At 45.1% G+C, this 26,599-nt stretch overlaps 1 long non-coding RNA gene across 1 annotated transcript in view; it reads left to right on the forward strand.

Annotated features, from left to right (window-relative positions):
- LOC137439886 (uncharacterized) overlaps positions 1 to 10,625 on the forward strand; it is a 101,434-nt gene extending 90,809 nt beyond the window's left edge. Inside the window, exon 2 of the long non-coding RNA XR_010987012.2 lies at positions 9,839 to 10,625. This is a non-coding gene — a long non-coding RNA (uncharacterized LOC137439886). The remainder of the gene's footprint in view (positions 1 to 9,838) is intronic.
- The last annotated feature ends 15,974 nt before the right edge of the window (positions 10,626 to 26,599 follow it).

Raw genomic sequence — 26,599 nt, forward strand, 5'->3', positions numbered from 1 at the left:
AGACTTGGATAAAGATGGTGGAAGAAGAAATGCGGGCAAGGGGGTTAACAAGGAGAGATGCAGAAAATAGGGCAAAATGGAGAAGATTGTCATGGGGACCGCAAGGCTAACCCCCGCTCTAGCAGGGAACATGGCCTTAAAATGCATGTTGTGTGTTGTATGCGTAGTGTTACGACCTCTCCCCTTAAAGGGGGGGGGGGGGGGCTCGGATACTAAATATTGGCTCCTGAGGTCCTCGTTGACGTGCATATCAGATCAATACATTTCAGATCAATACATTTCCCATGTGGGGTCACACCGTGTAGGTCAGACGTGACCTAGCAGAGTTATCATCTGAATACTGGTGCTTAATTTAAAACACCTGTCACCTTAATTGATGACGTAGGTTATTCCAAATGGTCCCTTACCACGCCAGGGGGTTCAGCAGTGGTACCAAATCAAGCACAATCGAATAAATGCAAATCTTTTACTTAGGATTAGGAAACAGGGTATAAAGCAGGACATACAACAATAAATTCCATTGGCATTGGATAGTAATTAAATTATTAATTAACTAACACAGGACAGGCCACAACACAAGATTTATGGTAGGGCCAACAACTGCACATCACAAACAGATATTTTTAACTCCAGAGGGGAGAGGAGAGATAGGGAAGCAGAATTAAAAGATACTTGCAAGGATCTGCTATAAATGGATGAGGTGTGTGTGTGTGTGTGTGTGTGTGTGTGTGTGTGTGTGCGTGCGTGCGTGCGTGCGTGTGTGTGTGTGTGTGTGTGTGTGTGTGATACATGTTTTCTCTGGAGTTCTACTGGAGCTTTCTGATGTCGAATGTGATACACTGAAACGATCATCATGATCTCCTGAGTTGATTAGGATAATTAACTACAAATAATCCGGAAGAATTCCCATGTTTTAAACCGCGTGCCATGTTAAGGTGTATAGATCAGTTTAATAGGTCCTTCCATGGCATGGCATTCTAATTACAAAATAAATAACAAAAACCATGATACTGCAACAAAGCATATTAATTAATACTAATAATCTATCTATAATTCCAGTAATCTCTGTGTGTGTGTACGTGACCGCTGTTTCTCGACAACCACGGGTCCGATATACTTTAAACTTGCCAGGTATATTGCTGGGGACCCGAGGATGTGCCTTTTCAAGGTTTCATATTAATCGGACAAGTAGTTACCGAGCTATGGCGATTTCTTTACCAAACTCCGCAAGCCGTTCGTTTTGGACCAAACCATTTCATGTAAATAGAGGGGGGGGATTGTCACCGTACTCACAAGCCGTTCGCTTTGGACCAAACCATTTCATGTAAATAGAGGGGGGGGGGGGATTGTCACCGTACTCGCAAGCCGTTCGTTTTGGACCAAACCATTTCATGTAAATAGAGGGGGGGATTGTCACCGTACTCGCAAGCCTTTCGTTTTGGACCAAACCATTTCATGTAAATAGAGGGGGGGGGATTGTCACCGTACTCGCAAGCCGTCCGCTTTGGCTTTGCGAATGGACCAAACCATTTCATGTAAATAGAGGGGGGGGATATAATTTTAGATATATATATAGTACGGGCATGCCCTAGTATTAATAACAATATTAGTATCATTGGCAATAATAATAACGAATGTGTTGTCCACCTCCCCCCCCCCCCCCCTCCCCACACCTCCACGCCCCTTGCTCTAGTATGCCTGTGCTTCGTGAAAGGCATGCTAATGCTCAAGTACTACAGCAGGCAGATATGCTACAAGGCCATGAAGACCAATGAAAATTTAGTCTAATGGTCCAATGGGCGGAGTCTAATGGATTTGCAAAACTGCACCCCCACCCATATAAAGAAAAGGAGTTAATGGAGGAGAAGAATTCAGGCCTGTCATGCTGGTGTGAGGTGACGTGCTGGTGGTTTCATTCAAGCAGCATTCCATGAAGTGGCGTCATACCTCTTCACCATGCCACTCAAAAAGGGTGTCCTGAACGCCTCCTTTCCTTCTCTCCCTCATCTTTTCCACATCGATGATAACACGGCTTCCAACTTCCATCAATAACACAGATCCTCCACGCAGCCTCACAGAAACCAAGACGCATCACCACAAACCACAAAAAGTCGGCTTCCTCCAGGCGATCGTCTTCCCCTCGGTTCACGCTTCTGTATTGAACGTGGTCTTCTCCACTGTCTCACATGCCATGCCTCTGGTCTAAATGTGGTTTCATCCAATAACTCTTACTGCATCGTGGTTCCTCCACAGGGCAAGAAACACATCCAAAAAGGACCGAGTGTAGGACGAAAGGGTGGGAATCAGTGACACATGTCACTCTTCTTCTTCTTTCCTATCTCAGAATCATTCAAAGTATCGCAAAAAACATACACGAACTTCACCCATGGGAACTATGTCAAGTCCTGTGAAGAGAGAAAGGTGAATAACAAAGGAATTTTAAGCAAAATAACAAAATATAATCTATCTATAATTCCAGTAATCTCTGTGTGTATGTATGTATGTATGTATGTATGTATGTATGTATGTATGTATGTATGTATGTTTGTCTGTGACCGCTGTTTCTCGACAACCACGGGTCCGATATACTTTAAACTTGCCAGGTATATTGCTGGGGACCCGAGGATGTGCCTTTTCAAGGTTTCATATTAATCGGACAAGTAGTTACCGAGCTATGTCCAAAAAACGATTCAACCAATCAGAGAGCAGCGAGCTATCACGTCTGCCGAACGTGCCGAACAGACTCTGCCTCGGACGGCACATTTGAGAGCGTATTCATTTATTTCACGTTGGCAAACTATGTTGGCGTTAAACTATGTTTTAAAACTAATTAAAACTAATTTGCGATTCTTTCGCTTTCCTGCGCGTTTGTGCACGCTATGGCGATTTCTTTACCAAACTCCGCAAGCCGTTCGCTTTGGACCAAACCATTTCATGTAAATAGAGGGGGGGGATTGTCACCGTACTCGCAAGCCGTTCGCTTTGGACCAAACCATTTCATGTAAATAGAGGGGGGGGATATAATTTTAGATATAGATATAGTACGGGCATGCCCTAGTATAAAAGAAAAAGGGCTATTTTGGTCCCACGGCTGACCCAGCATTTCCTATGTGAGACACCCTAAACGTCACAGCTTTGTCATTATTAAGGCAATACATCTCTCCTCCTACTCTTCCTATTTCACCCCACAGACTTAGCAATGGTTGCTAATGTTGTATACCCTGTAATGTGTATAAATAAATGCATATTTCAATATTTATTTTCCATTTTTTCCCCCCAACATCCACTACATCCTCAACAGGCAAAACACTGAAATAGCCCGAAAGGATTCAAACCATTTTAGTGATGTTGCCTGTTAGTGTTCTTTTTATGTCAGTGGCACATGGCATACTTTGAAGAGAAACAGATTGAGATAGTTTGGTCATGTGTTGAGGAAGGATGAAAGTGACTGGTTGAGAAGAGTGACGGAAATGAATGTAGAAGGATGTAGAGGACTGGGAAGACCGAGAAAGACTTGGCTGAAGGTGGTGGAAGAAGAAATGCGGGCAAGGGGGTTAACAAGGGGAGATGCAGAAAATAGGGCAAAATGGAGAAGATTGTCATGGGGACCGCAAGGCTAACCCCCGCTCTGGTGGGGAAAATGGCCTTAAAATGCCTGTTGTTGTTGTTGTTGTTGTTGTTGTATACCAGGACAACAAGAAAACTCATTCACAGGAAAAACACAATGACGTGCTTTAAAAGAAGTCTGGTTGATGAAAAGTCCTTCCCGTCGTCTCTCCGGGTGTTTCCGAAGAAGGATGGATTCCTTGGTGTCAAGATGTCGAGGCCTCAAGGTGACGTTGGTTGCAAACTAAGAAAGTGCTGGTTAGTTGTCGTCGTGGTTGCTTAGCCAAGTAAATGAAATGCGGTTTACTCGATTGTCATGGTGGTGTGGACTAAAGATCGCTAATAAATATTGACGTGCTGTGTGACTCCTGAAATAAACAACGATGTCCCGCATGGAAAGGATACCTCGAGCTCAAACCGTGTTGTGGGATCAGCTCTGGGACTTCTCTGTATCTGCAACGCCATTCGCTCTCTGCAAGGACTCCACCGATTGGTCAATAATATCCACACTAGTTTCTTTCTTCGGACAACTTGATTACAGCTATTAGTAACTATAAGGAAAAATTAACGAGTCGCGACACCAGCTTCCCACAAGGTGGATGACCCAAGAGAGCCGATCGATAATGATGTCGACTCAATGCCTGCACAAATCTCTTCGGCCAATGGATATGTCTGCCAGAACGAGCTTTCCTCGTGTCCAATGCAGCGGTCACCCTGTTGGTGACAAAGCGGTTTATGCAGAAGTCGTGCAGGCTGAACTTGGTGCCATTGTGTGCAGGTTCACGGGAATGGTGGGAGTCGATATACCTGGAGTTTGTTCTGCTGGAGCAGTGGGATGACGTGGATCAGTCTCTTTATCCGTGTAGACAACCTTGAGTCTGTCTATACTGACCAATGGATATGTCTGCCGGAACGAGCTTTCCTCATGTCCGATGTAGCGGTCGCCCTGTTGGTGACAAAGCGGTTGATGCAGAAGTTGTGCAGGCTGAACTTGGTGCCGTTCTGTGCAGGTTCACGGGAATGGTGGGAATCGATGTACCTGGAGTTTGTTCTTCTGGAGCAGTTGGATGACTTGGATCAGTCTCTTTATCCGTGTAGGCAACCTTGAGTCTGTCTATACTGACCAATGGATATGTCTGCTGGAACGAGCTTTCCTCGTGTCCGATGTAGCGGTCGCCCTGTTGGTGACAAAGCGGTTGATGCAGAAGTTGTGCAGGCTGAACTTGGTGCCGTTGTGTGCAGGTTCACGGGAATGGTGGGGATCGATGTACCTGGAGTTTGTTCTTCTGGAGCAGTTGGATGACTTAGATCAGACTCTTTATCCGTGTAGACAACCTTGAGTCTGTCTATACTGACCAATGGATATGTCTGCCGGAACGAGCTTTCCTCGTGTCCGATGTAGCGGTCGTCCTGTTGGTGACAAAGCGGTTGATGCAGAAGTTGTGCAGGCTGAACTTGGTGCCGTTGTGTGCAGGTTCACGGGAAAGGTGGGGATCGATGTACCTGGAGTTTGTTCTTCTGGAGCAGTTGGATGACTTAGATCAGACTCTTTATCCGTGTAGACAACCTTGAGTCTGTCTATACTGACCAATGGATATGTCTGCCGGAACGAGCTTTCCTCGTGTCCGATGTAGCGGTCGCCCTGTTGGTGACAAAGTGGTTGATGCAGAAGTTGCGCAGGCTGAACTTGGTGCCGTTGTGTGCAGGTTCACGGGAATGGTGGGGATCGATGTACCTGGAGTTTGTTCTTCTGGAGCAGTTGGATGACTTAGATCAGACTCTTTATCGATGTGGACAACCTTGAGCCTGTCGCAATCACTCAATCACATTAACTTATGGGTAATGTCCTAGTTATACTAGATTTTGCATCCATTTGTAAAACGAGAAGTGTGTATGTGTGTGAGTGTGAGAGAGACGTGTGTGTGTGTGTGTGTGTGTGTGTGTGTGTGTGTGTGTGTGTGTGTGTGTGTGAGACGTGTGCGTGTGTGTGTGTGAGACGTGTGCGTGTGTGTGTGTGAGATGTGTATGTGTGTGTGTGTGTGTGTATGTGTGAGACGTGTGCGTGTGTGTGTGTGAGTGTGTGTGTGTGTGTGTGTGTGTGTGTGTGTGTGTGTGTGTGAGACGTGTGCGTGTGTGTGTGTGAGATGTGTGTATTATATTAACTCCAACGCTCCCTTGTACTAACAGGAAATGGGAGCAACTCGACACCTCTCATCCTCGGATATTTCTCATATTTCTGTGAGTGTTATTTACATTTTGGAACAGAACAATAATTATGGTTAACCATTTTAAAATTGCCACTCTCTCATCTAAATGCTGAAAGTTATGTTAGAAAGACTATTTGAATTACACATTTCGCGCTGGCAACGGCAGGTTAAAAGCTCCTGCGAGCAGACCCGAGTCAGTGAAAACAAAACACTGCGCATGCGCAGAAGGCCTCGGTATCATTCGTACCTCATTACAAAAGTCCCGTATTGTTAATTGAGGTTCCTGTGTGGTGCATCCTTCTTGTAATGAGTGGTCAATTTTCTTCTCGCTACTGTTATGAACTTCAGTTCAGGTAACCAACCGTGGCACACAATTTATCTTTTTATTGTAATGTATAGAAAATTTATAATGTACAGTATTGTATTTAAACTTCATGAATTATGTTTTAATGTACCATATATAGTTCACTTCCATCATGAGTTCATCCAAAGTTCTAAAAGTTCAAATTTAAATAAGGACTTTATGGACAACCTGTATAGTGACGTCTGATCATTGCCAACTGTACCTGCAACCTTCACTCTCTCATTCCTCTTTTCTCCCGCCTCTGGAACAAACTCCCTCACTCTCTTCAATCCCACTCCTCCCTACAGGTCTTTAAAACAGCTGCTCACCACCATCTCTTATCTTCCCCCATCCAAAACCTTGATCTTTTCTTCCCCCGTTAATTCACCCCAGATCCACTTTTCTGAAATTCCGACTTCTTTCCTGGAAGTCCTAGCTGTGTCCATGTGTTTTTTTGTTTTTTTCCACTCCATGTGTTTTTTTACCTCCCTCACCCCTCACCCCCTTCCCACACCTCCTCCTCCCAAGCCCTCTCGCTCCCACAGATCTCCCGATGTCCCTGCTCTCAAATGTTGTACTTGTGTGCTTTCCCCTCTCTCCCCATATTGTCTCCCGCTCCCTTTATTTAGTCTTATGTTTCCGTTTGTTTGTTTGATTGTTTTTGTCATTAATGTTAGCTATTACACGAGCCTCGACCTTGTATAGGAAAAAAAAAAACTCGTGAAAGTCTACACTGATGTCTCCGAATGTGTTTGTCCTCTACGAGCTACTCCATGTGCTTCAGGTCAATCTTGAAATGAAAAGGTAGTTGGACTGGTGAATCTCGGATCATTAGGTGTTGGGTATCTCTCCATCATGGGACCTTAACTGGTCCCTTAAGTCGATATGCCTCGAGGTGGTTGCAGGTAATATGAGACGTTACAAATGTGTGACGTTGGTGTAAACGAAACCCAAGGTAATTCGATTCATTACGACAAAGTATCTGCACATATGACCAGGGAAAGTACTCTTTTGCAGGTAGACGAGACATAGATCGAAACATCTGGGGGAAAGAACATAACAAATGAAATGCCGTGTTTCACACATGCATACATGATACCTGCATACAGGTGAACACTGGACGAGTTGTTTTTATAGAGTAATGGATTTTCATTGGTCATCGTCGTTAGTGATTGTCGATTGCATCTAATGAATCTTCATAACAGGAGGTAAGTAACTAGAACGACATTCGGTGGAGCACATACCTCCACCAGGCTCAACAATTTATGTTTTGTACCTACTGATAAACCGGATATGGATTCGGACCTGAAGCAAAACCTAATCGGCTTGTTCTTGCCACCTGACCAACTCGTCCAGCAAGTTTCGTCCGAATCCGTCCACAAATTTTTGACATATCGTGCTATATATCGTTTTTTGCCCAATCACTCCATAGTGACAAATCCCATAAAAAATTCTAAGATACAGATTTGGATTCAGATCTTCACCAAAATCAAATCGATTTGTCCTTGTCACACACCCAACCTGTCCACCAAATTTCGTCCGAACACCTCCACAACTTTTTGAGATATCGTGTTCACAAACCTGTCCTGTGAAAACAGACTGGTGTGAAAACATAACCTGTGTCCACCTTTGGTGGCGGGGGTAATAATCAAGGATATTTTCACAAACTATTTAAAATCCCTTTACCTAAGTTTCCTTTCCCCATTATGGACAGGTATGGCCAATTATACCTGGGCATGTAATACATAACAGTTTTTTGGGGAAATGTGCCCCCTCACCCTTAAAGAAATCGTTAATATGAGGGAGTATAGTTACCTCCGGACACCGAAGGTGGACACAGGTTATGTTTATAGAGCAGGATATAAAGTTACAGACGCTTTTGGACGAAATTTGGTGGACAGGTTTAGTGTGAGACAAGACAGAATTTATTTAATTTTGGTGAAGATCCGGATGCGAATCCGGATACGTAAATTCTTTAATTTTAAAGTAAATCTTCACCATTAAGTAATAGAGCCAAAAACAATATATAGCATGATATTTCAAAAAGTTGTGGATGTATTCGGACAAAACATGGTGGACAGGTTGGGTGTGCGACAAGAAAGAATTGACTTAATTTTTGTGAGGATCCTGATGCGTATCGACCAAATTTCTAAGTATTGTTTTTAAGATTTTAAAAATTATTTTTTATTTATTTTAATTTTAAAAGATTCTTCACTATTGGGTGATAGGGACAAAAACTATACATAGCACAATATTTCAAAAAGTTGTGGATGGATTCAGACGAAACTTGGTGGATAAGTTGGGTGTGTGACAAGGAATAATTGATTTAATTTTGGTGAAGATCCGGATGTGTATCCACGAAATATTTAAGAATTGTTTTTAAGATTTTTTATTATTAATTTTTTTTTAAAGATTCTTCACTATTGGGTGATAGGGACAAAAACTATACATAGCACAATATTTCAAAAAGTTGTGGTTCGATTCAGACGAAACTTTGTGGATAAGTTGGGTGTGTGACAAGGAATAATTGATTAAATGTTGGTGAAGATCCTGATGCGTATCGACAAAATTTTAAAGTATTGTTTTAAAGATTTTTTTTTTTTTTTTAAAGATTCTTCACTATTGGGTGATCGGGCCAAAAACAATGCATAGCACAATATTTCAAAAAGTTGTGGTTGGATTGAGACCAAAGTTTGTGTATAAGTTGGGTGTGTGACAAGGAATAATTGATTTAATTTTGGTGAAGATCCTGATGCGTATCGACGAAATTTTTAAGTATTGTTTTTAAGATTTTTTTTTTTTTTAAGATTCTTCACTATTGGGTAATAGGGCCCAAAACAATATATTGCACGATATTTCTAAAAGTTGTGGATGGATTTACACATAACTTGGTGGATACGTTGTGTATGTGACAAAGAACAATTGATTTAATTTTGGTGAAGATCCGGATGCGTATCCGCGAATCTTTCAAGTGATTCTTCACCATTGAGTGAGAGGGCCAAAAACAATATATAGCACGATGTTTCAAAAAGTTGTGGACGGATTATGACAAACCTTGGTGGACAGGTTGGGTGTGCGACAAGGACAAATTGATTAGATTTTCGTGAAGATCGGGATCCGGATGCGAGAATTTTTAAAGCGATTCTTCTTCACCATTGAGAGACCGTGCCAAAATCGGATCCCGATGAACGTTCGATTTTGCACCAATCCAAATCCCACCCCAAACCCCACCTACAAATGTTCCATCTTAATTGGCGCTAAATATAAACTCTGGAATTTTATTTTTATCTACTTCGATTCTCCTCCAACCTTGCCTGTCTCATACATCTACCTGCCTTACATCTCCTAATCCCTCCCCTTTTATTATTCACATGCACAGCACCTTTACCCCCACGCCACAAACTTATCCTCCCTACTTCTCTTGCTTGACTTTGTTTTCTTTATTTTTCCTGTGTGTACGTAGTATGTAGATGTCCCGTTGCTCACTTGAATGCAAGGTTCGACGCAAGTCTACGGTTGAACCTCTTAATCAAGAATTCTCATTTTACCTACAATGTCACGTGCCTATAAATAATGGCGGGAACATCTAACTACGAACTAACGAAAGTACAGTTGTAGAAACATTTAGTATCGGACATCAATGAAAATATAACGATTTATGTCATCACCACTCCTCCTGCAGGTTAGGGCAGGAATGTGGAAGTTGGTCATGGTGCCGGCGATAACTCGCCTACTCTTTCGACACGGTGGGATCTTTAACGTCCACCAACTAATGTCAGCATCCGAGGGACGACACACACATCGATGAATCACCTTGCCTGTGAAACACCGGGATGACAGCTAGTTTACAGGTGGGTCGAGGTAAATACCTGGGCTCGATAACTTAGAGGTGAGAGTGCGTATACCTCTGGGTCATCCTGCCAGGTGCCAGCCATATTTTCCGATGTGTGATATTCAAAGGTGACTCCGATGGTGACTCCGTCACACAAGGTGTCACACAAGTCAAAGGTGACTCGGTCACACAAGGTGTCACACAAGTCAAAGGTGACTCCGTCACACAAGACTCCGACGGTTTGCCGATCTTGTTCGATCTGACAATATGGCGGTTATAGAAGTTTTTATTCTTCCTTTCTCAAGCTCCAATTTCACGCACAAGACGGTGCAGCTCGACAATTGCGACGTCATACCTCCATCGCCGAGCTTGCGGGTTTGTACACCTTGAAATCCATCATTGGTGCATTCCGAGTTCGATTCGATCATTGGAAAAAAAATGACCAACACATTTCAAGGTGTGTATGACATTGTTAAGGAACCTATGATTATAACGCTTGATGATGCGTCGGCGGAACCTGCATGGCCATGAATCCATCGAGATGTTTTATCCGCAAACGTACGTACACCATGTACTCATTCATGTACGAAAGATTTGGGAAACTCCGTGTTGGAAATAAAATTCCTTGTGGAACAGGTTTCCTTTTCATCTTTGAGCAGCCTAGTTATTGGTTGTCCCATACCTGTGTATGCCCAAACCAAGGTTTTGGTTCCATTAATTATTGATCATTCCATACCTGAGTCGGCCCAAATCCAAGTCTTGGTACCATTATTGATCACTCCATGCCTGAGTAGGCCCAAATCCAAGTCTTGGTTCCATTATTGATCACCCCATACCTGAGTAGACCTAAACCCAAGACTTGGTTCCATTATTGATCTCCCCATACCTGAGTAGACCTAAACCCAAGTCTTGGATCCATTATATTGATCACCGCATACCTGAGTAGACCCAAACCCAAGTCTTGGTTCCATTATTGATGACCCCATACCTGAGTAGACCTAAACCCGTCTTGGTTCCATTATTGATCACCCCATACCTGAGTAGACCCAAACCCATGTCTTGGTTCCATTATTGATCACCCCATACCTGAGTAGACCTAAACCCGTGTCTTGGTTCCATTATTGATCACCGCATACCTGAGTAGACCCAACCCAAAGTATTGGGTCCATTATTGATCACCGCATACATGAGTAGACCCAAACCCAAGTGTTGGTTCCATTATTGATCACCCCATACCTGAGTAGACCCAAACCCATGTCTTGGTTCCATTATTGATCACCCCAGACCTGAGTAGACCCAAACCCATGTCTTGGTTCCATTATTGATCACCCCATACCTGAATAGACCTAAACCCAAGTCTTGGTTCCATTATTGATCACCCGCTACCTGAGTAGACCCAAACCCAAGTCTTGGTTCCATTATTGATCACCCCATACCTGAGTATGCCTAAACCCAAGTCTTGGTTTCATTATTGATCACCCCATACCTGAGTAGACCCAAACCCATGTCTTGGTTTCATTATTCATCACGGCATACCTGAGTAGACTTAAACCCAAGTCTTGGCTCCATTATTGATCACCCCATACCTGAGTAGACTTAAACCCAAGTCTTGGTTCCATTTCTGATCACTGCATACCTGAGTAGACCCAAACGCAAGTCTTGGTTCCATTATGGATCACCCCCTACCTGAGTCGACCCAAACCCAAGTCTTGGTTCCTTTATTGATCATTGCATACCTGAGTAGAGGCAAACGCAAGTCTTGGTTCCATTATTGATCACCCCCTACCAGAGTAGACCCAAACCCAAGTTCTGGTTCCATTATTGATCACCCCATACCTGAATAGACCCAAATCCAAGTCAAGGTTCCATTATTGATCACCGCATACCTGAGTATACCTAAACCCAAGTCTTGGTTCCATTATTGATCACCCCATACGTGAGTAGACCCAAACCCAAGTCTTGGTTCCATTATTGATCACTCCATACCTGAGTAGACCTAAACCCAAGTCTTGGTTCCATTATTGATCACCCCATACCTGAGTATACCTAAACCCAAGTCTTGGTTCCATTATTGATCACCCCATACCTGAGTAGACCCAAACCCAAGTCTTGGTTCCATTATAGATCACCCCATACCTGAGTAGACCTAAACCCAAGTCTTGGTTCCATTATTGATCTCCCCATACCTGGGTAGACCCAAACCCAAGTCTTGGTTCCATTATTGATCTCCCCATACCTGGGTAGACCCAAACCCAAGTCTTGGTTCCATTGTTGATCACCCCATACCTGAGCATACCTAAACCCGTCTTGGTTCCATTATTGATCACCCCCTACCTGAGTCGACCCAAACCCAAGTCTTGGTTCCATTATTGATCTCCCCATACCTGAATAGACCCAAACCCAAGTCAAGGTTCCATTATTGATCTCCCCATACCTGGGTAGACCTAAACCCAAGTCTTGGTTCCATTATTGATCTCCCCATACCTGAGTCGACCCAAACCCAAGTCTTGGTTCCATTATTGATCTCCCCATACCTGGGTAGACCTAAACCCAAGTCTTGGTTTCATTATTGATCACCCCATACCTGAGCAGACCTAAACCCGTCTTGGTTCCATTTTTGATCACCCCCTACCTGAGTCGACCCAAACCCAAGTCTTGGTTCCATTATTGATCTCCCCATACCTGAATAGACCCAAACCCAAGTCTTGGTTCCATTATTGATCTCCCCATACCTGGGTAGACCCAAACCCAAGTCTTGGTTCCATTATTGATCTCCCCATACCTCGGTAGACCCAAACCCAAGTCTTGGTTCCATTATTGATCTCCCCATACCTGGGTAGACCCAAACCCAAGTCTTGGTTCCATTATTGATAGGAGGCCTACATACGATCGAATGAAGGAACATAAACGGAATATTGTGAGGCTGGAATATCATTGAATTAATTCATCGATTGGTTTCTTCTGGTGAGTGGGAAACTTAAAATGGATTCTTGGAAGTGGTGTGTGTCACGTGTCACGTGCGGGATCGCTGGTGAACAAGTCCCCGAGTGGGAAAACGAACACGTTGCTCGAGGATCGTGAGACGACGGTGGCGATGCCGAGGAAATCCGGCACCTCTGGAGCAAATGGTCAGAACGTCGCAGCGATGGAATGTAAATGGTGGGGAATGCGGTTTGAATCACCCTCGGGTTTTTTTTTTTAGGAGGAAAGGCACGCGAGGAATGGCGGCGGCGCCCTGAGGATGCGTGCGGAGCTTAGGCTCGTGGATGAGAATTCGACACTTCCTGGCGTAAATCGCCGCCGCGACAAGTTCCCGCCAACATTTGGTGACTCGGGGAAGGTTTGTGCTTGAGTGCCTTTTCGTGTCAACGTCGTCGGTGGAGAAAAGGAGCCTCGGGCTACCGTCTTCCGGGCAGCGTGGTGCTGCAGGCCCGTGACATTGAGTCTGCTTTTTCCGCTCTGGAGGCAAAACTTTAATTGGAAGCAGTTGGGTTAGGGGAAGTGGGGTCGCGGGGGTGACTAACTCGCAATCACAGGGGGGCGAGGTGGGGTGGTGGCTGCTCTCACCGCCATCGTCTTCTCTTAACTCCTAGAAATGACATGACAAGGAAGCTTCCATGGAATGATCTACCACCCATGACCGGATGTCAACCCTCACGTGGTCACTGCACAATCGTAAAAAAATATATAATTGTGATATATGTATGATCTGGTGACCGTGAAGCATTTGTAAGACCTCCGCGACGAAGGGTTTAAAATCCCGTCCAACCGAAGCCCGATAAGACCATTTCTGCCAACGAGCTCACAGGGTACGAGGGACGTTCAAAGGATTCATCAGAACTAGATACAGGTATACCCACAATACGGTCCAAGAAGAGTCCCAAGATGCAGGTATACCCACATTACGGTCCAAGAAGAGCCCCTCGATACAGGTATACCCACAATATGGTCCAAAAAGAGCCCCTATGGCCTAGATAGATGTATACCCACAATACGGTCCAAGAAGAGCCCCTAGATACAGGTATACCCACAATACGGTCCAATAAGAGCCCCTAGATACAGGTGTACCCACAATACGGTCCAAGAAGAGCCCCTAGATACAGGTGTACCCACAATACGGTCCAAGAAGAGCCCCTACATACAGGTGTACCCACAATACGGTCAAAGAAGAGCCCCTAGATACAGGTATACTCACAATACGGTTCAAGAAGAGCCCTTAGATACAGGTATACCCACAATACAGTCGAAGAAGAGCCCTTAGATACAGGTATACCCACAATACGGTCCAAGAAGAGCCCTTAGATACAGGTATACCCACAATACAGTCGAAGAGGAGCCCTTAGATACAGGTATACGCACAATACAGTCCAAGAAGAGCCCTTAGATACAGGTATACCCACAATACAGTCCAAGAAGAGCACGGTTCTTTTTATTTACTTTTCAATCTATGTTAGATATTTTTTTTGAACTAATATTTACTAAAAAATTATTAAGACTTCTTTCTAGAGAAGTATTTTCTTATTAATGATACACGTATTTTGAAAAAGGATGAAAGGTCGGAGTGTTTTATTCTGGATTCACCATAATCCGACCCGAGTGGCCCTTTTGATCTATTTTAGATTTATTTTATGTTATTTTTACAAATATTTGCAATAAAATTTATTAAGACGTTTTTTTTTGCCTTTTTTTTTGCAAAGTATTAATTATTATTAATGATACACGTATTTTGAAAAAGGATGAAAGGTCGGCGTGTTTGATTCTGGATTCACCATAATCCGACCCGAGTGACCCTTTTGATCTATTTTAGATATTTTATTTTATTTTTACTAATATTTGCAATAAAATTTATTAAGACGTTTTTTTTTGCCTTTTTTTTTGCAAAGTATTAATTATTATTAATGATACACATATTTTGAAAAAGGATGAAAGGTCGGAGTGTATTCATTCTGGGTTCACCATAATCTGACCCGAGTGACCCTTTTAATCTATTTTAGATTTATTTTATTTGATTTTTACTGATATTTTCAATATAATTTATTGACGTTTTTTTTGTTTTTTTTTGCCTTTTTTTTGCAAAGTATTAATTATTATTAATGATACACATATTTTGAAAAAGGATGAAAGGTCGGAGTGTATTCATTCTGGGTTCACCATAATCCGACCCGAGTGACCCTTTTGATCTATTTCAGATTTATTTTATTTGATTTTTACTAATATTTGCAATAAAATTTATAAAGACGTTTTTTTTTTTTGCCTTTTTTTTGTAAAGTATTAATTATTATTAATGATACACATATTTTGAAAAAACGATGAAATGTCGGCGACTCGGCGTGTTTGATTCTGGATTCACCATAATCCGACCGAGTGACCCTTTCGATCAATTTAAGATATTTTTTGTTTTTTTCTCATTGGGATTTACTAAAAATTTATTAAGACGTTTTTTCTTTTTTCAACGAAGTATTTTCTTATGAATTATACACGTATTTTGAAAAACGATGAAAGGTCGGAGTGCCCCGTTCACCATGATCCGACCCGAGTGATCCTTTCGATTATCGAGTGAAGTGAAAGTTTTATATCCACATTTATTAACCAATATGTGTGTTTATTAAACCCCCATTTTTAACGGCTTCGATCGAAAATGTGAAAAACACTGTTGAAGTCACGTAGTGGACCTTGTTGTGACGTAAGACCACCGGATCGACCCTTGTTCGTTTAATAGAAATACCATGTTAAAGTACACGGGAATTAGAAAACAATAATCCGTTTCGTTGATATCTGCCTTCGACCACCGATCGTCCAGGTACCACGAAAGGTCAGCGTGAGAAAAGGTCGTGGACCACAGTCACGTGATCATCGAAGCCAAGGCCGCAGGACGTGCACGCGTCGCGAGACACAGCACGAATAAATACCAAGCTGGTGTTGAGACCACCGGTCCACCCAGGCCGTTTGATCACCTGACGCCATCTGTGCCGACCTGGTGCAACCTGGCACGTCGACCGACGGTCATCCCAAACGGTTACCTTTATTCCCCTTCAACACGTGCTGAAAAAAGTGCTTTCGATAAGATGCTCGACGATTGGCCATGGGGTCCTGAGGCCTCGAGACGATCCCCCTCCCCTTTGTTCGGCACCCACTCGCCCCCCGCACCTCATCTGCCCGCGGTGTTGAGCGCACCTACACCCTCGACCTCTGGCCCAGATTTATTCGCCACTGTTAATTTACGCTCCGCTCGAAATGCCTCGGGAAAGAGTTTGTCATGTGGTTCCAGTTACCGCAGCGTTATGCTGGACCAGGGTCGGAGGTCGCAAGCCCGAGCGCTTGTTTGCAGCGCCTGGGTCTCTTCCTCCCCGTCAAGATCTGCGCTCCGTCGCCGCCTCCTTCGGAGGGTCACGTGGGTCTATCGGTGCCATCTTCGTCAAAAAGCAATCGGACAACATTGAGGTTGGACCCTCGGAGTTCTCAAAAAAAAAAACCTTCGACCCACCAACCCCATCCCCCCCTGCCCCTAAAACCCTCAACCCCGAGCGGCAAAGGGTCATCCGGTCCGCGCGAGGCGCTACCATTCACACGGGGCGCCATTGTCCTCGTTTCGGGCACAAAGAGCTCGGACCGCAACGCATTCCTCGGGCACTCGGCTTCTTTTTTTATGGCCGCCCTGTTTCCCCTTTGAACCTAGTAGGTGGCATCCCAGAGGCTTGCTCATGGTCTAATGACGAGCTAAGCCGCGCTGATAAGCCCAGCGTGGCTCCCAAAAACTTTATGTCCCCCCGTCCCTCCATTTTGGAATTTTTTTGCAATTCCCAACACGCCCCCGATGGTGCGGAGCCCCCCTCGCGTTTCGGGCATCATCCGCGTGCTCTTTTGTTTAGAGAACAGATACCCTCGCAGGAGGAAGAAGGAAGACAAAGGAATGCTGTTTACCGCTCTTCCCAGATAGCGTCTCCCAGGATTTAGGAATTCGTTTGTTTATGGAACGAAGCCCCCCGCCTGCCCCGCGGGTCTTCCCCCGTCGAAATCCCCTTTTGGTCGTAATTACACGAGGGATTTAGCACGATGCGGTAATTAGTGCGAACCGACCGAATTGCAATAACTTCTTCATTACCCGGCTCCACTCGATCCCACTCGAATTCCTCTTCGGAACACTTTTTTTCCATATCTGCTCCGAAATACGCGGAGCACAAAAGGCGCGAAATACGAATTGGCACGTGACCTTTTATAATGTTGGCGCGAATGGCTTGTGGTGGTGACAACCCGAATACCTGGGTACCCGAATACCTAGGTACTGGGTACAACCCGAATACCTGGGTACTGGGTACAACCCGAATACCTGGGTACCCGAATACCTAGGTACTGGGTACAACCCGAATACCTGGGTACTGGGTACAACCCGAATACCTGGGTACTGGGTCCAACCCGAATACCTGGGTACTGGGTCCAACCCGAATACCTGGGTACTGGGTCCAACCCGAATACCTGGGTACTGGGTCCAACCCGAATACCTGGGTACTGGGTCCAACCCGAATACCTGGGTACTGGGTCCAACCCGAATACCTGGGCACTGAGTTTATCTCACAAAACGAGCTGCGCAGTCATCGCTACCCACGTGACATCACTCCATCTTAGTGAGGAAAAATGGGAAAAAAATATCAGAAAAGAAAACAAATCAATGAAAACAGCGTTTGAATACGGACATTGTTTTGAAAAGCCATTGTTGGTGTTGATATGTAGACGCACACATAGGGGAGCAGCTCCTGAGAAGTCGGGAACGTCTTCTTGGATAAGATCCTGTCCTCATGGACAATCTGTCGATCAGAAGTTGCGGACATTTCCTCCTGGGGTACATATGGGAATCAAACCCATAGCAGTGACGGAAATTCAAGTCTTCACCCACTCTGCCATCACGCACAGTTCAACAAGTCTTCACCCACTCCACCACCCTGCACAGTTCAACAAGTCTTCACCCACTCTGCCACCAAACACAGTTCAACAAGTCTTCACCCACTCCACCACCCTGCACAGTTCAACAAGTCTTCACCCACTCTGCCACCAAACACAGTTCAACAAGTCTTCACCCAATCCACCACCCTGCACAGTTCAATAAGTCTTCACCCAATCCACCACCCTGCACAGTTCAACAAGTCTTCACCCACTCTGCCACCAAGCACAGTTCAACAAGTCTTCACCCACTCCACCACCCTGCACAGTTCAACAAGTCTTCACCCACTCCACCACCCTGCACAGTTCAACAAGTCTTCACCGACTCTGCCATCAAGCACAGTTCAACAAGTCTTCACCCACTATGTCACTCTGCACAGTTCAAAAAGTCTTCACCCACTCTGCCACCCTGCTTAGTTCAACAAGTCTTCACCCACTCTGTCACTCTGCACAGTTCAACGAGTCTTCAACAAATCCACCACCTTGCACAGTTCAACAAGTCTTCACCCACTCCACCACCCTGCACAGTTCAACGAGTCTTCAGCAAATCCACCACCTTGCACAGTTCAACAAGTCTTCACCCACTATGTCACTCTGCACAGTTCAAAAAGTCTTCACCCACTCTGCCACCCTGCTTAGTTCAACAAGTCTTCACCCACTCTGCCACTCTGCACAGTTTAACAAGTCTTCACCCACTCTGCCACTCTGCACAGTTTAACAAGTCTTCACCCACTCTGCCACTCTGCACAGTTTAACAAGTCTTCACCCACTCTGCCACCCTGCACAGTTCAACAAGTCTTCACCCACTCTGCCACCCTGCACAGTTTAACAAGTCTTCACCCACTCTGCCACTCTACACAGTTCAACAAGTCTTCACCCACTCTGCCACCCTGCACAGTTTAACAAGTCTTCACCCACTCTGCCACTCTACACAGTTTAACAAGTCTTCACCCACTCTGCCACCCTGCACAGTTCAACAAGTCTTCACCCACTCTGCCACCCTGCACAGTTCAACAAGTCTTCACCCACTCTGCCACCCTGCACAGTTTAACAAGTCTTCACCCACTCTGCCACTCTACACAGTTCAACAAGTCTTCACCCACTCTGCCACCCTGCACAGTTCAACAAGTCTTCACCCACTCTGCCACCCTGCACAGTTTAACAAGTCTTCACGAACCTCTCACTCGCTCCTTATATAAGTGAAGCCTCATCTAAAAACAAAATGGATAAGACCCATGATTAATAAAATGGAAAAAGACCCATGAATACCAAGCATGGTGTTTTCTACTTTAGTTGTAGTGCAGATCGTAGCGAGTTTCGCTTTCAAACTCCTCGTCTGTATTTTCCGTTGTGCTTGAAAAGGCCCATGGAGGAGTAATTGCCAATATGTATTAATAATAAATAATAGATACTGTTACTGTATTTAATGTGGCTATTAGGAAATATCAGCACACCTTCACATGGATAACTAGAACCGAACTCGGTAGCGAGCATACCTCCACCAGGTGAACAGTTTACGTTTTGTATCCACCGATAGGCTGGATCTGGATTCGGGCCTGAACCAAAATCGAATCAGCTTGCTCTTGTCACCGACCCAACTCATCAACCAAGTTTTGTCATAATCTGTCCACAACTTTCTGAAATATCGTGCTATACGTTTATCGTATTTGGCCCTATCACTCAATGGTGAAGAATCAGTTAAAAAATTATCGGATCCAGATCCAGATCGTCAACAAAATTGAATCAATTCTTCCTCATTACACACCCAACCTGTCCGCAAGGTTTCGTCCGAATCTGTCCACAAGCTGTTGCCAGACAAACAGACAGGGGTGAAAACATAACCTCGATCCACCTTCGGTGGTGGAGGTAACGGGAGAGTTCATAGAACACTTAACCCCTGCGCTGTCTGGAGGAAAAAGGACATGGGCGGGGTCAACGAGCGGCAAATTTGATTGGTCGTGATGACGTAAAATGCCGTAATATTTTGTCCTAGTCGAGCTAAACTGAAAGGTTTAGAAAGTTCCAAAAAGACGATTTATGTTGAACAAAATAAAGATTTTAAAGGTGGTAGAAAAGAAATTCTGAAGTTTACCGCTGTTAATGCGGCGTCTTTTATACCACCTTATTTAACCCGTTACATTAGTTTTTTGTTCCTGTTGTTTGTGTCCTTTAAGACATCCTTAAAACAGTAAGTTTCCTGTTTGGAATGGTTTCCAATTTTGTTTCAATGCGACAGAGAAGCAGAGTAAAAAAAAATTGATATCACTCCTCTCCGCACGTGCGCAATCGGGACAAATTCAGAACCAAAGTACTGCTAAACTACATGTTCGTTTTCCGCTTCGTGTTCAAAATATAACGTTCAATTTAAATTAAGTTGTTCTTCGATCATAAATTTGTAAACAGACGGACGGACAGACAGATTTGACGAACTTCCTGTTACCTCGCTTTTTGCTTCGCATGCACAGGGGTAACAAGGAAATTGGTCAAAATGAAATAGTTATTGAGAATTGGAACCTCAGGGTTTATCATCATGAGATAAGTACTCAGATGGGATCACCCAACTACAACTCTACCACTATTTATTTAACGACCCCAATTATTCACACCTTCTTGTGTGGTCAACGAAGGTGGAACCTTTGGTCCAATATTGGAAACTTTGGCCCAACTTGAAATACCGACTGAAAGTGTTGGGCAGGAGTTTGCAATGTGTTCAGAGTGCCGGCGATAACTCGCCTCCTCTTCATGAAGGGCAGCGTGCGATCTTTGACGTCCACCAACGAGTGCCGGCAGATGGGATACCCAGCTTATCGTCCATACAAGGGATGGCACACACATTGATGGCACACACTCCCTGCCTGGAAGCACCTATCCAGGAGTTTGTCAGCTCTGGAACCCCTTATAAAATGGAAGAGAAGGTGAAGAAGAATAAATATACCAAATTGCATGTTGGACAAAATATTTTTGCCAAACCGCTTCAATCGCACAGTGAGAGACAATTACAACTGACCCCAAACATCATCTGGTGAACTTCATGGTATATCAGATATTTCACCGTTTATCTCCCAAAGCAGTCTGGGAAAGGTGCCTGCACAGCAAAGCTGGCCCGAACATTGCAGGGATTGGACGATTGTACCGCATTAGGATGGGATTGCAGGGATCTGATTATCGGGCCGCATTAGGATGGGATCAGATGATCGGACCACATTAGGACAGGATCGCTGGGATCTGATGATTGGGCCGCATTAGGACGAGATCGCAGGGATCGGATGATTGGGCCGCGTTAGGATGAGATCGCAGAGATCGGATGATTGGGCCACATTAGAATGGGATCGCAGGGATCGGATAACTGGGCTGCATTAGGACGAGATCGCAGGGATCGGATGATTGGGCTGCATTAGGACGGGATCGCAGGGATCGGATGATTGGGCCGCGTTAGGATGAGATCGCAGGGATCGGATGATTGGGCCGCATTAGGATGGGATCGCAGGGATCAGATGATTGGGCCGTATTAGGATAGGATCGCAGGGATCGGATGATCAGGCTGCATTAGGATGGGATCGCAGGAATCGGATGATTGGGTCGCATTAGGACGAGGTCGCAGGGATCGGATAACTGGGCTGCATTAAGACGAGATCGCAGGGATCGGATGATTGGGCCGCGTTAGGATGAGATCGCAGTGATCGGATGGTTGGGCCACATTAGGACAGGATCGCAGGGATCGGATGATCAGGCTGCATTAGGTTGGGATCGCAGGGATCGGATGATCAGGCTGCATCAGGACGAGATCGCAGGGATCGAATGATTGGGCCACGTTAGGATGAGATCGCAGGGATCGGATGATTGGGCCACTTTAGGACAGGATCGCAGGGATCGGATGATTGGGCCACATTAGGACAGGATCGCAGGGATCGGATAACTGGGCTGCATTAGGACGGGATCGCAGGGATCGGATGATTGGGCCGCGTTAGGATGAGATCGCAGGGATCGGATGATTGGGCCGCATTAGGATGGGATCGCAGGGATCAGATGATTGGGCCGTATTAGGATAGGATCACAGGGATCGGATGATCAGGCTGCATTAGGATGGGATCGCAGGAATCGGATGATTGGGCCACATTAGGACGAGGTCGCAGGGATCGGATGTTTGGGCGGCGTTAGGATGGGATCGCAGGGATCGGATGATTGGGCCACATTAGGATGGGATCGCAGGGATCGGGTGATTGGGCCACATTAGGATGGGATCGCAGGGATCGGATGATTGGGCCGCGTTAGGATGGGATCGCAGGGATCGGGTGATTGGGCCACATTAGGATGGGATCGCAGGGATCGGATGCTTGGGCCGCGTTAGGATGGGATCGCAGGCATCGGGTGATTGGGCTGCATTAGGATGGGATCGCAGGGATCGGATGATTGGGCAGCGTTAGGATGGGATCGCAGGGATCGGATGATTGGGCCACATTAGGATGGGATCGCAGGGATCGGATAATCAGGCTGTATAAGGATGGGATCGCAGGGATCGGATGATTGGGCCACGTTAGGACAGGATCGCAGGGATCGGATGATCAGGCTGCATTAGGTTGGGATCGCAGGGATCGGATGATCAGGCTGCATTAGGTTGGGATCGCAGGGATCGGATAATCAGGCTGTATAAGGATGGGATCGCAGGGATCGGATGATTGGGCCACGTTAGGATGAGATCGCAGGGATCGGATGATCAGGCTGTATTTGGACGAGGTTGCAGGGATCGGATGATTGGGCCGCGTTCGGAATGGATTGCAGGGATCGGATAATCAGGCTGCATTTGGATGGGATCGCAGGGTTCGGATGATTGGGCCGCATTAGGACGAGGTCACAGAGATGGGATGATTGGGCCGCGTTAGGATGGGATCGCAGGGATCGGATGATTGGGCCGCATTAGGATGGGATCGCAGGGATCGGATGATTGGGCCGCATTAGGGCGAGGTCGCAGGGATCGGATGTTTGGGCCGCATTAGGATGGGATCGCAGGGATCGGATGATTGGGCAGCGTTAGGATGGGATCGCAGGGATCGGATGATTGGGCCACATTAGGATGGGATCTCAGGGATCGGATGATCAGGCTGCATTTGGACGAGGTTGCAGGGATCGGATGATTGGGCCGCGTGAGGATGGGATCGCAGGGATCGGATAATCAGGCTGCATTAGGATGGGATTGCAAGGGATCGGATGATTGGGCCACGTTGTGACGGGATCGCATGGATCGGATGATTGGGCTGCATTAGGGACACACCTGCCATGGTTTGAAAAGCGGATGCGGGTAGTTCGGAGCGATCCAAGCCATTTTGCGATGGAATCTCCTCTAACGTGGAGGGTCTTCATCCCCGCGTGGTGCGCTGGTGGCCTCACCGGTTCGAGGCAGCCGTGCCGGTAATCGCTGCTGATCTTTAACCCATCCGAGTCAAAGTTCAAGCGCTCGGGCTCACCGTAAGGATGGTGGCGGTTCCCTTAAACGAGCTGGGGGTGTTTGTCGGTATGGAAGAGGCAGGGGAGTGCTGGTACTGGGGAAAATGTCAATTCCGCCTCAATTACGGCCCTAAAATTAGAGGGCAGTTTTTTTTTGCGAGAGTTCTTTTTTTTCCCTGAAAGCAAAAGATTATTTGTAAATTCTCCTTCAACATGATCGTCCATTCGTATCAAATAGTCGGAGATGGAATCATCAATGGAGAGATTTGGAAGCGGACCTACGCTGGACGGAGCCGGAGCCGGACGCGGAGGAGCGGCGTGAGAGCGCGCGTAGCATGGGTGGCCGGGAATGTGGCCTTTCAAACAAGATAAATGGGAAGGAAAGCTGCGGGAAGCCAGCTGGGTCAGGGCAGAGGTCGAAGGTCACCAGGAGGTAGAAAACAAGAGAAGGCTGGAATGTGCGACTTCAAAGTGCTGCCTGGCTATGTGCAATTTTTTGAATTGACAAGGCCTGACGAGAGATACGTGCTGGATTCGAAGCGTAAAGAGAGAAAATTAGCTCGGAAGGAAAAAGTGTTGCTTAAAAGGTCAGTTGGGTGGGGGAGAAGAAGATTTCAGAAACAATTGAAAAGAAACAAACAATAAAAAATATGGAGTACTGTGTGAATAGGAGAAGATGAGCGCTCTCTCTGATTGAACGTCAATTAGCGGTTTTCCTTCACTTCATCCATCATCTTGTGCAGATCCCATCAATCATGATCTCAATATTGCGGTCGCTCTGCACAGGAACCACGTGGTGCCCCTGTACGTTGCCCCCATTTTCAAATGTTATAAGTTCGTGTTTAGGGGCAAGGTGAGCTTGCTCCAAAATTAAATATATAATAATAATAATTATAATAATTATTATCATTATCATCTTCAGCAACCCTGAGGCTAATCATCTCTTCTGAAAGAAAGACATCGCACCAGACTAGGCCTTTCACCAGACGAGGTCGTCAACCAGACTAGGCCGGTCAGCAGACTAGGTCTTCCACCAGATTAGGCCGGTCAGCAGACTAGGTCTTGCACCTGACTAGGCCTTTCACCAGACTAGGCCTTTCATCAGACTAGGCCTTCCACCAGACTAGGCCTTTCACCAGACTAGGCCTTTCACCAGACTAGGCCTTCCACCAGACTTGGCCTTTCAGCAGACTAGGCCTTTCAGCAAACAGAACCTGCCTCCCATAAAAGAGGGGAGCCTGCCATATAAGGTTATAGTATCATGAGGACCGTCCCAAAAATCTCCGGTTTCAGGCACACTCGGCCATGGATTAAAGAGGAAACACTGGCTCGGTTTTTTTCCAGCCCAAGTGACCGTCGAACAACACTTTCAAAGCGGCACTTCCACAAACCGCCGGTGTGTCTAGGGCTCCACGGAGGGGCCTCATGGGGTGGGGTCTTTAGGGGGTCCGTGCATGTTTTCATTCTCTCGGGGCACTCCGGTTTCGCTCGCTTACATTCTGTACAACTTTGGGGGCATTCAGCGCAGACCCCGTGCTCTCTCTTCTTTTTTTACCCTGAACACGATTTGATTTCCAGCTCTCGAGGAAATACAGGGGCACGCAAGCAAAATCAGTCGTGGAATAAAAGGGGGTGTGGGTGTGGGTGTGGGTGTGGATGGGTGAGGGGAGAACCCGTGTGGGTGAAACATTCCTCCATACTATTTCAATCGAACCACAAATCCTTTTCATGTAAAATCGGGTCCAGGTCGCCGCTAAAGGTCGACATTATTTATTTAAAATCTTTCAAAAACAAGTAAATTCATTGAGTAGCATTCCTAACAACGCTTTCTTTTTAAACTTGGAGAACACACACACACACACACACACACACACACACACACACACACACACACACACACACACACACACACACACACATAACCCAAGACACACATACACACACACAACATCCTGACACCCACAAACACACGCACACACACACACACACACACACACACCAAACATCCTGACACCCACAAACACACACACACACACACACACACACACACACACACAACAAACATCCTGAGACCCACAAACACACACACACACACACACACACACACACACACACACACACCAAAAAACCTGACACACAAACACACCCATACACACACACACACACACCAAACATCCTGACACACACATACACATCCACATTAGTAGATCCACAACCTCAGTCATGGATCCAATCCAGTAGATTACCTACATCATTATTTTACCTACAACAGTAGATTACCTACATCAGTATATTACCTACATCAGTATATTACCTACATCATTATTTTACCTACAAAAGTATATTACCTACATCATTATTTTACCTACAAAAGTAGATTACCTACATCATTATTTTACATACAACAGTAGATTACCTACATCATTATTTTACCTACAACAGTAGATTACCTAAATCAGTATATTACCTACATCATTATTTTACCTACAACAGTAGATTACCTACATCAGTATATTACCTACATCATTATATTACCTACATCATTATTTTACCTAAAACAGTAGATTACCTACATCAGTATATTACCTACATCAGTATATTACCTACATCATTATTTTACCTACAATAGTAGATTACCTTCATCAGTATATTACCTACATCATCATTTTACCTACAACAATAGATTACCTACATCAGTAGATCCACAACCTCAGTCATGAATCCACATCAGTAGATTACCTACATCAGTATATTACCTACATCATTATTTTACCTACAACAGTAGATTACCTTCATCAGTATATTACCTTCATCATTATTTTCCCTACAACAGTAGATTACCGACAACAGTAGATTACCTACATCAGTATATTACCTACATCATCATTTTACCTACAACAATAGATTACCTACATCAGTAGATCCACAACCTCAGTCATGAATCCACATCAGTAGATTACCTACATCAGTATATTACCTACATCATTATTTTACCTACAACAGTAGATTACCTTCATCAGTATTTTACCTTCATCATTATTTTACCTACAACAGTAGATTACCGACAACAGTAGATTACCTACATCAGTATATTACCTTCATCATTATTTTACCTACAACAGTAGATTACCTTCATCAGTATATTACCTTCATCATTATTTTACCTACAACAGTAGATTACCGACAACAGTAGATTACCTACATCAGTAGATTACCTACATCAGTATATTACCT

This window comes from Myxine glutinosa, chromosome 14 (assembly GCF_964187855.1).
Source record: "Myxine glutinosa chromosome 14, kmMyxGlut1.1, whole genome shotgun sequence".
Lineage (NCBI taxonomy): Eukaryota > Metazoa > Chordata > Myxini > Myxiniformes > Myxinidae > Myxine > Myxine glutinosa.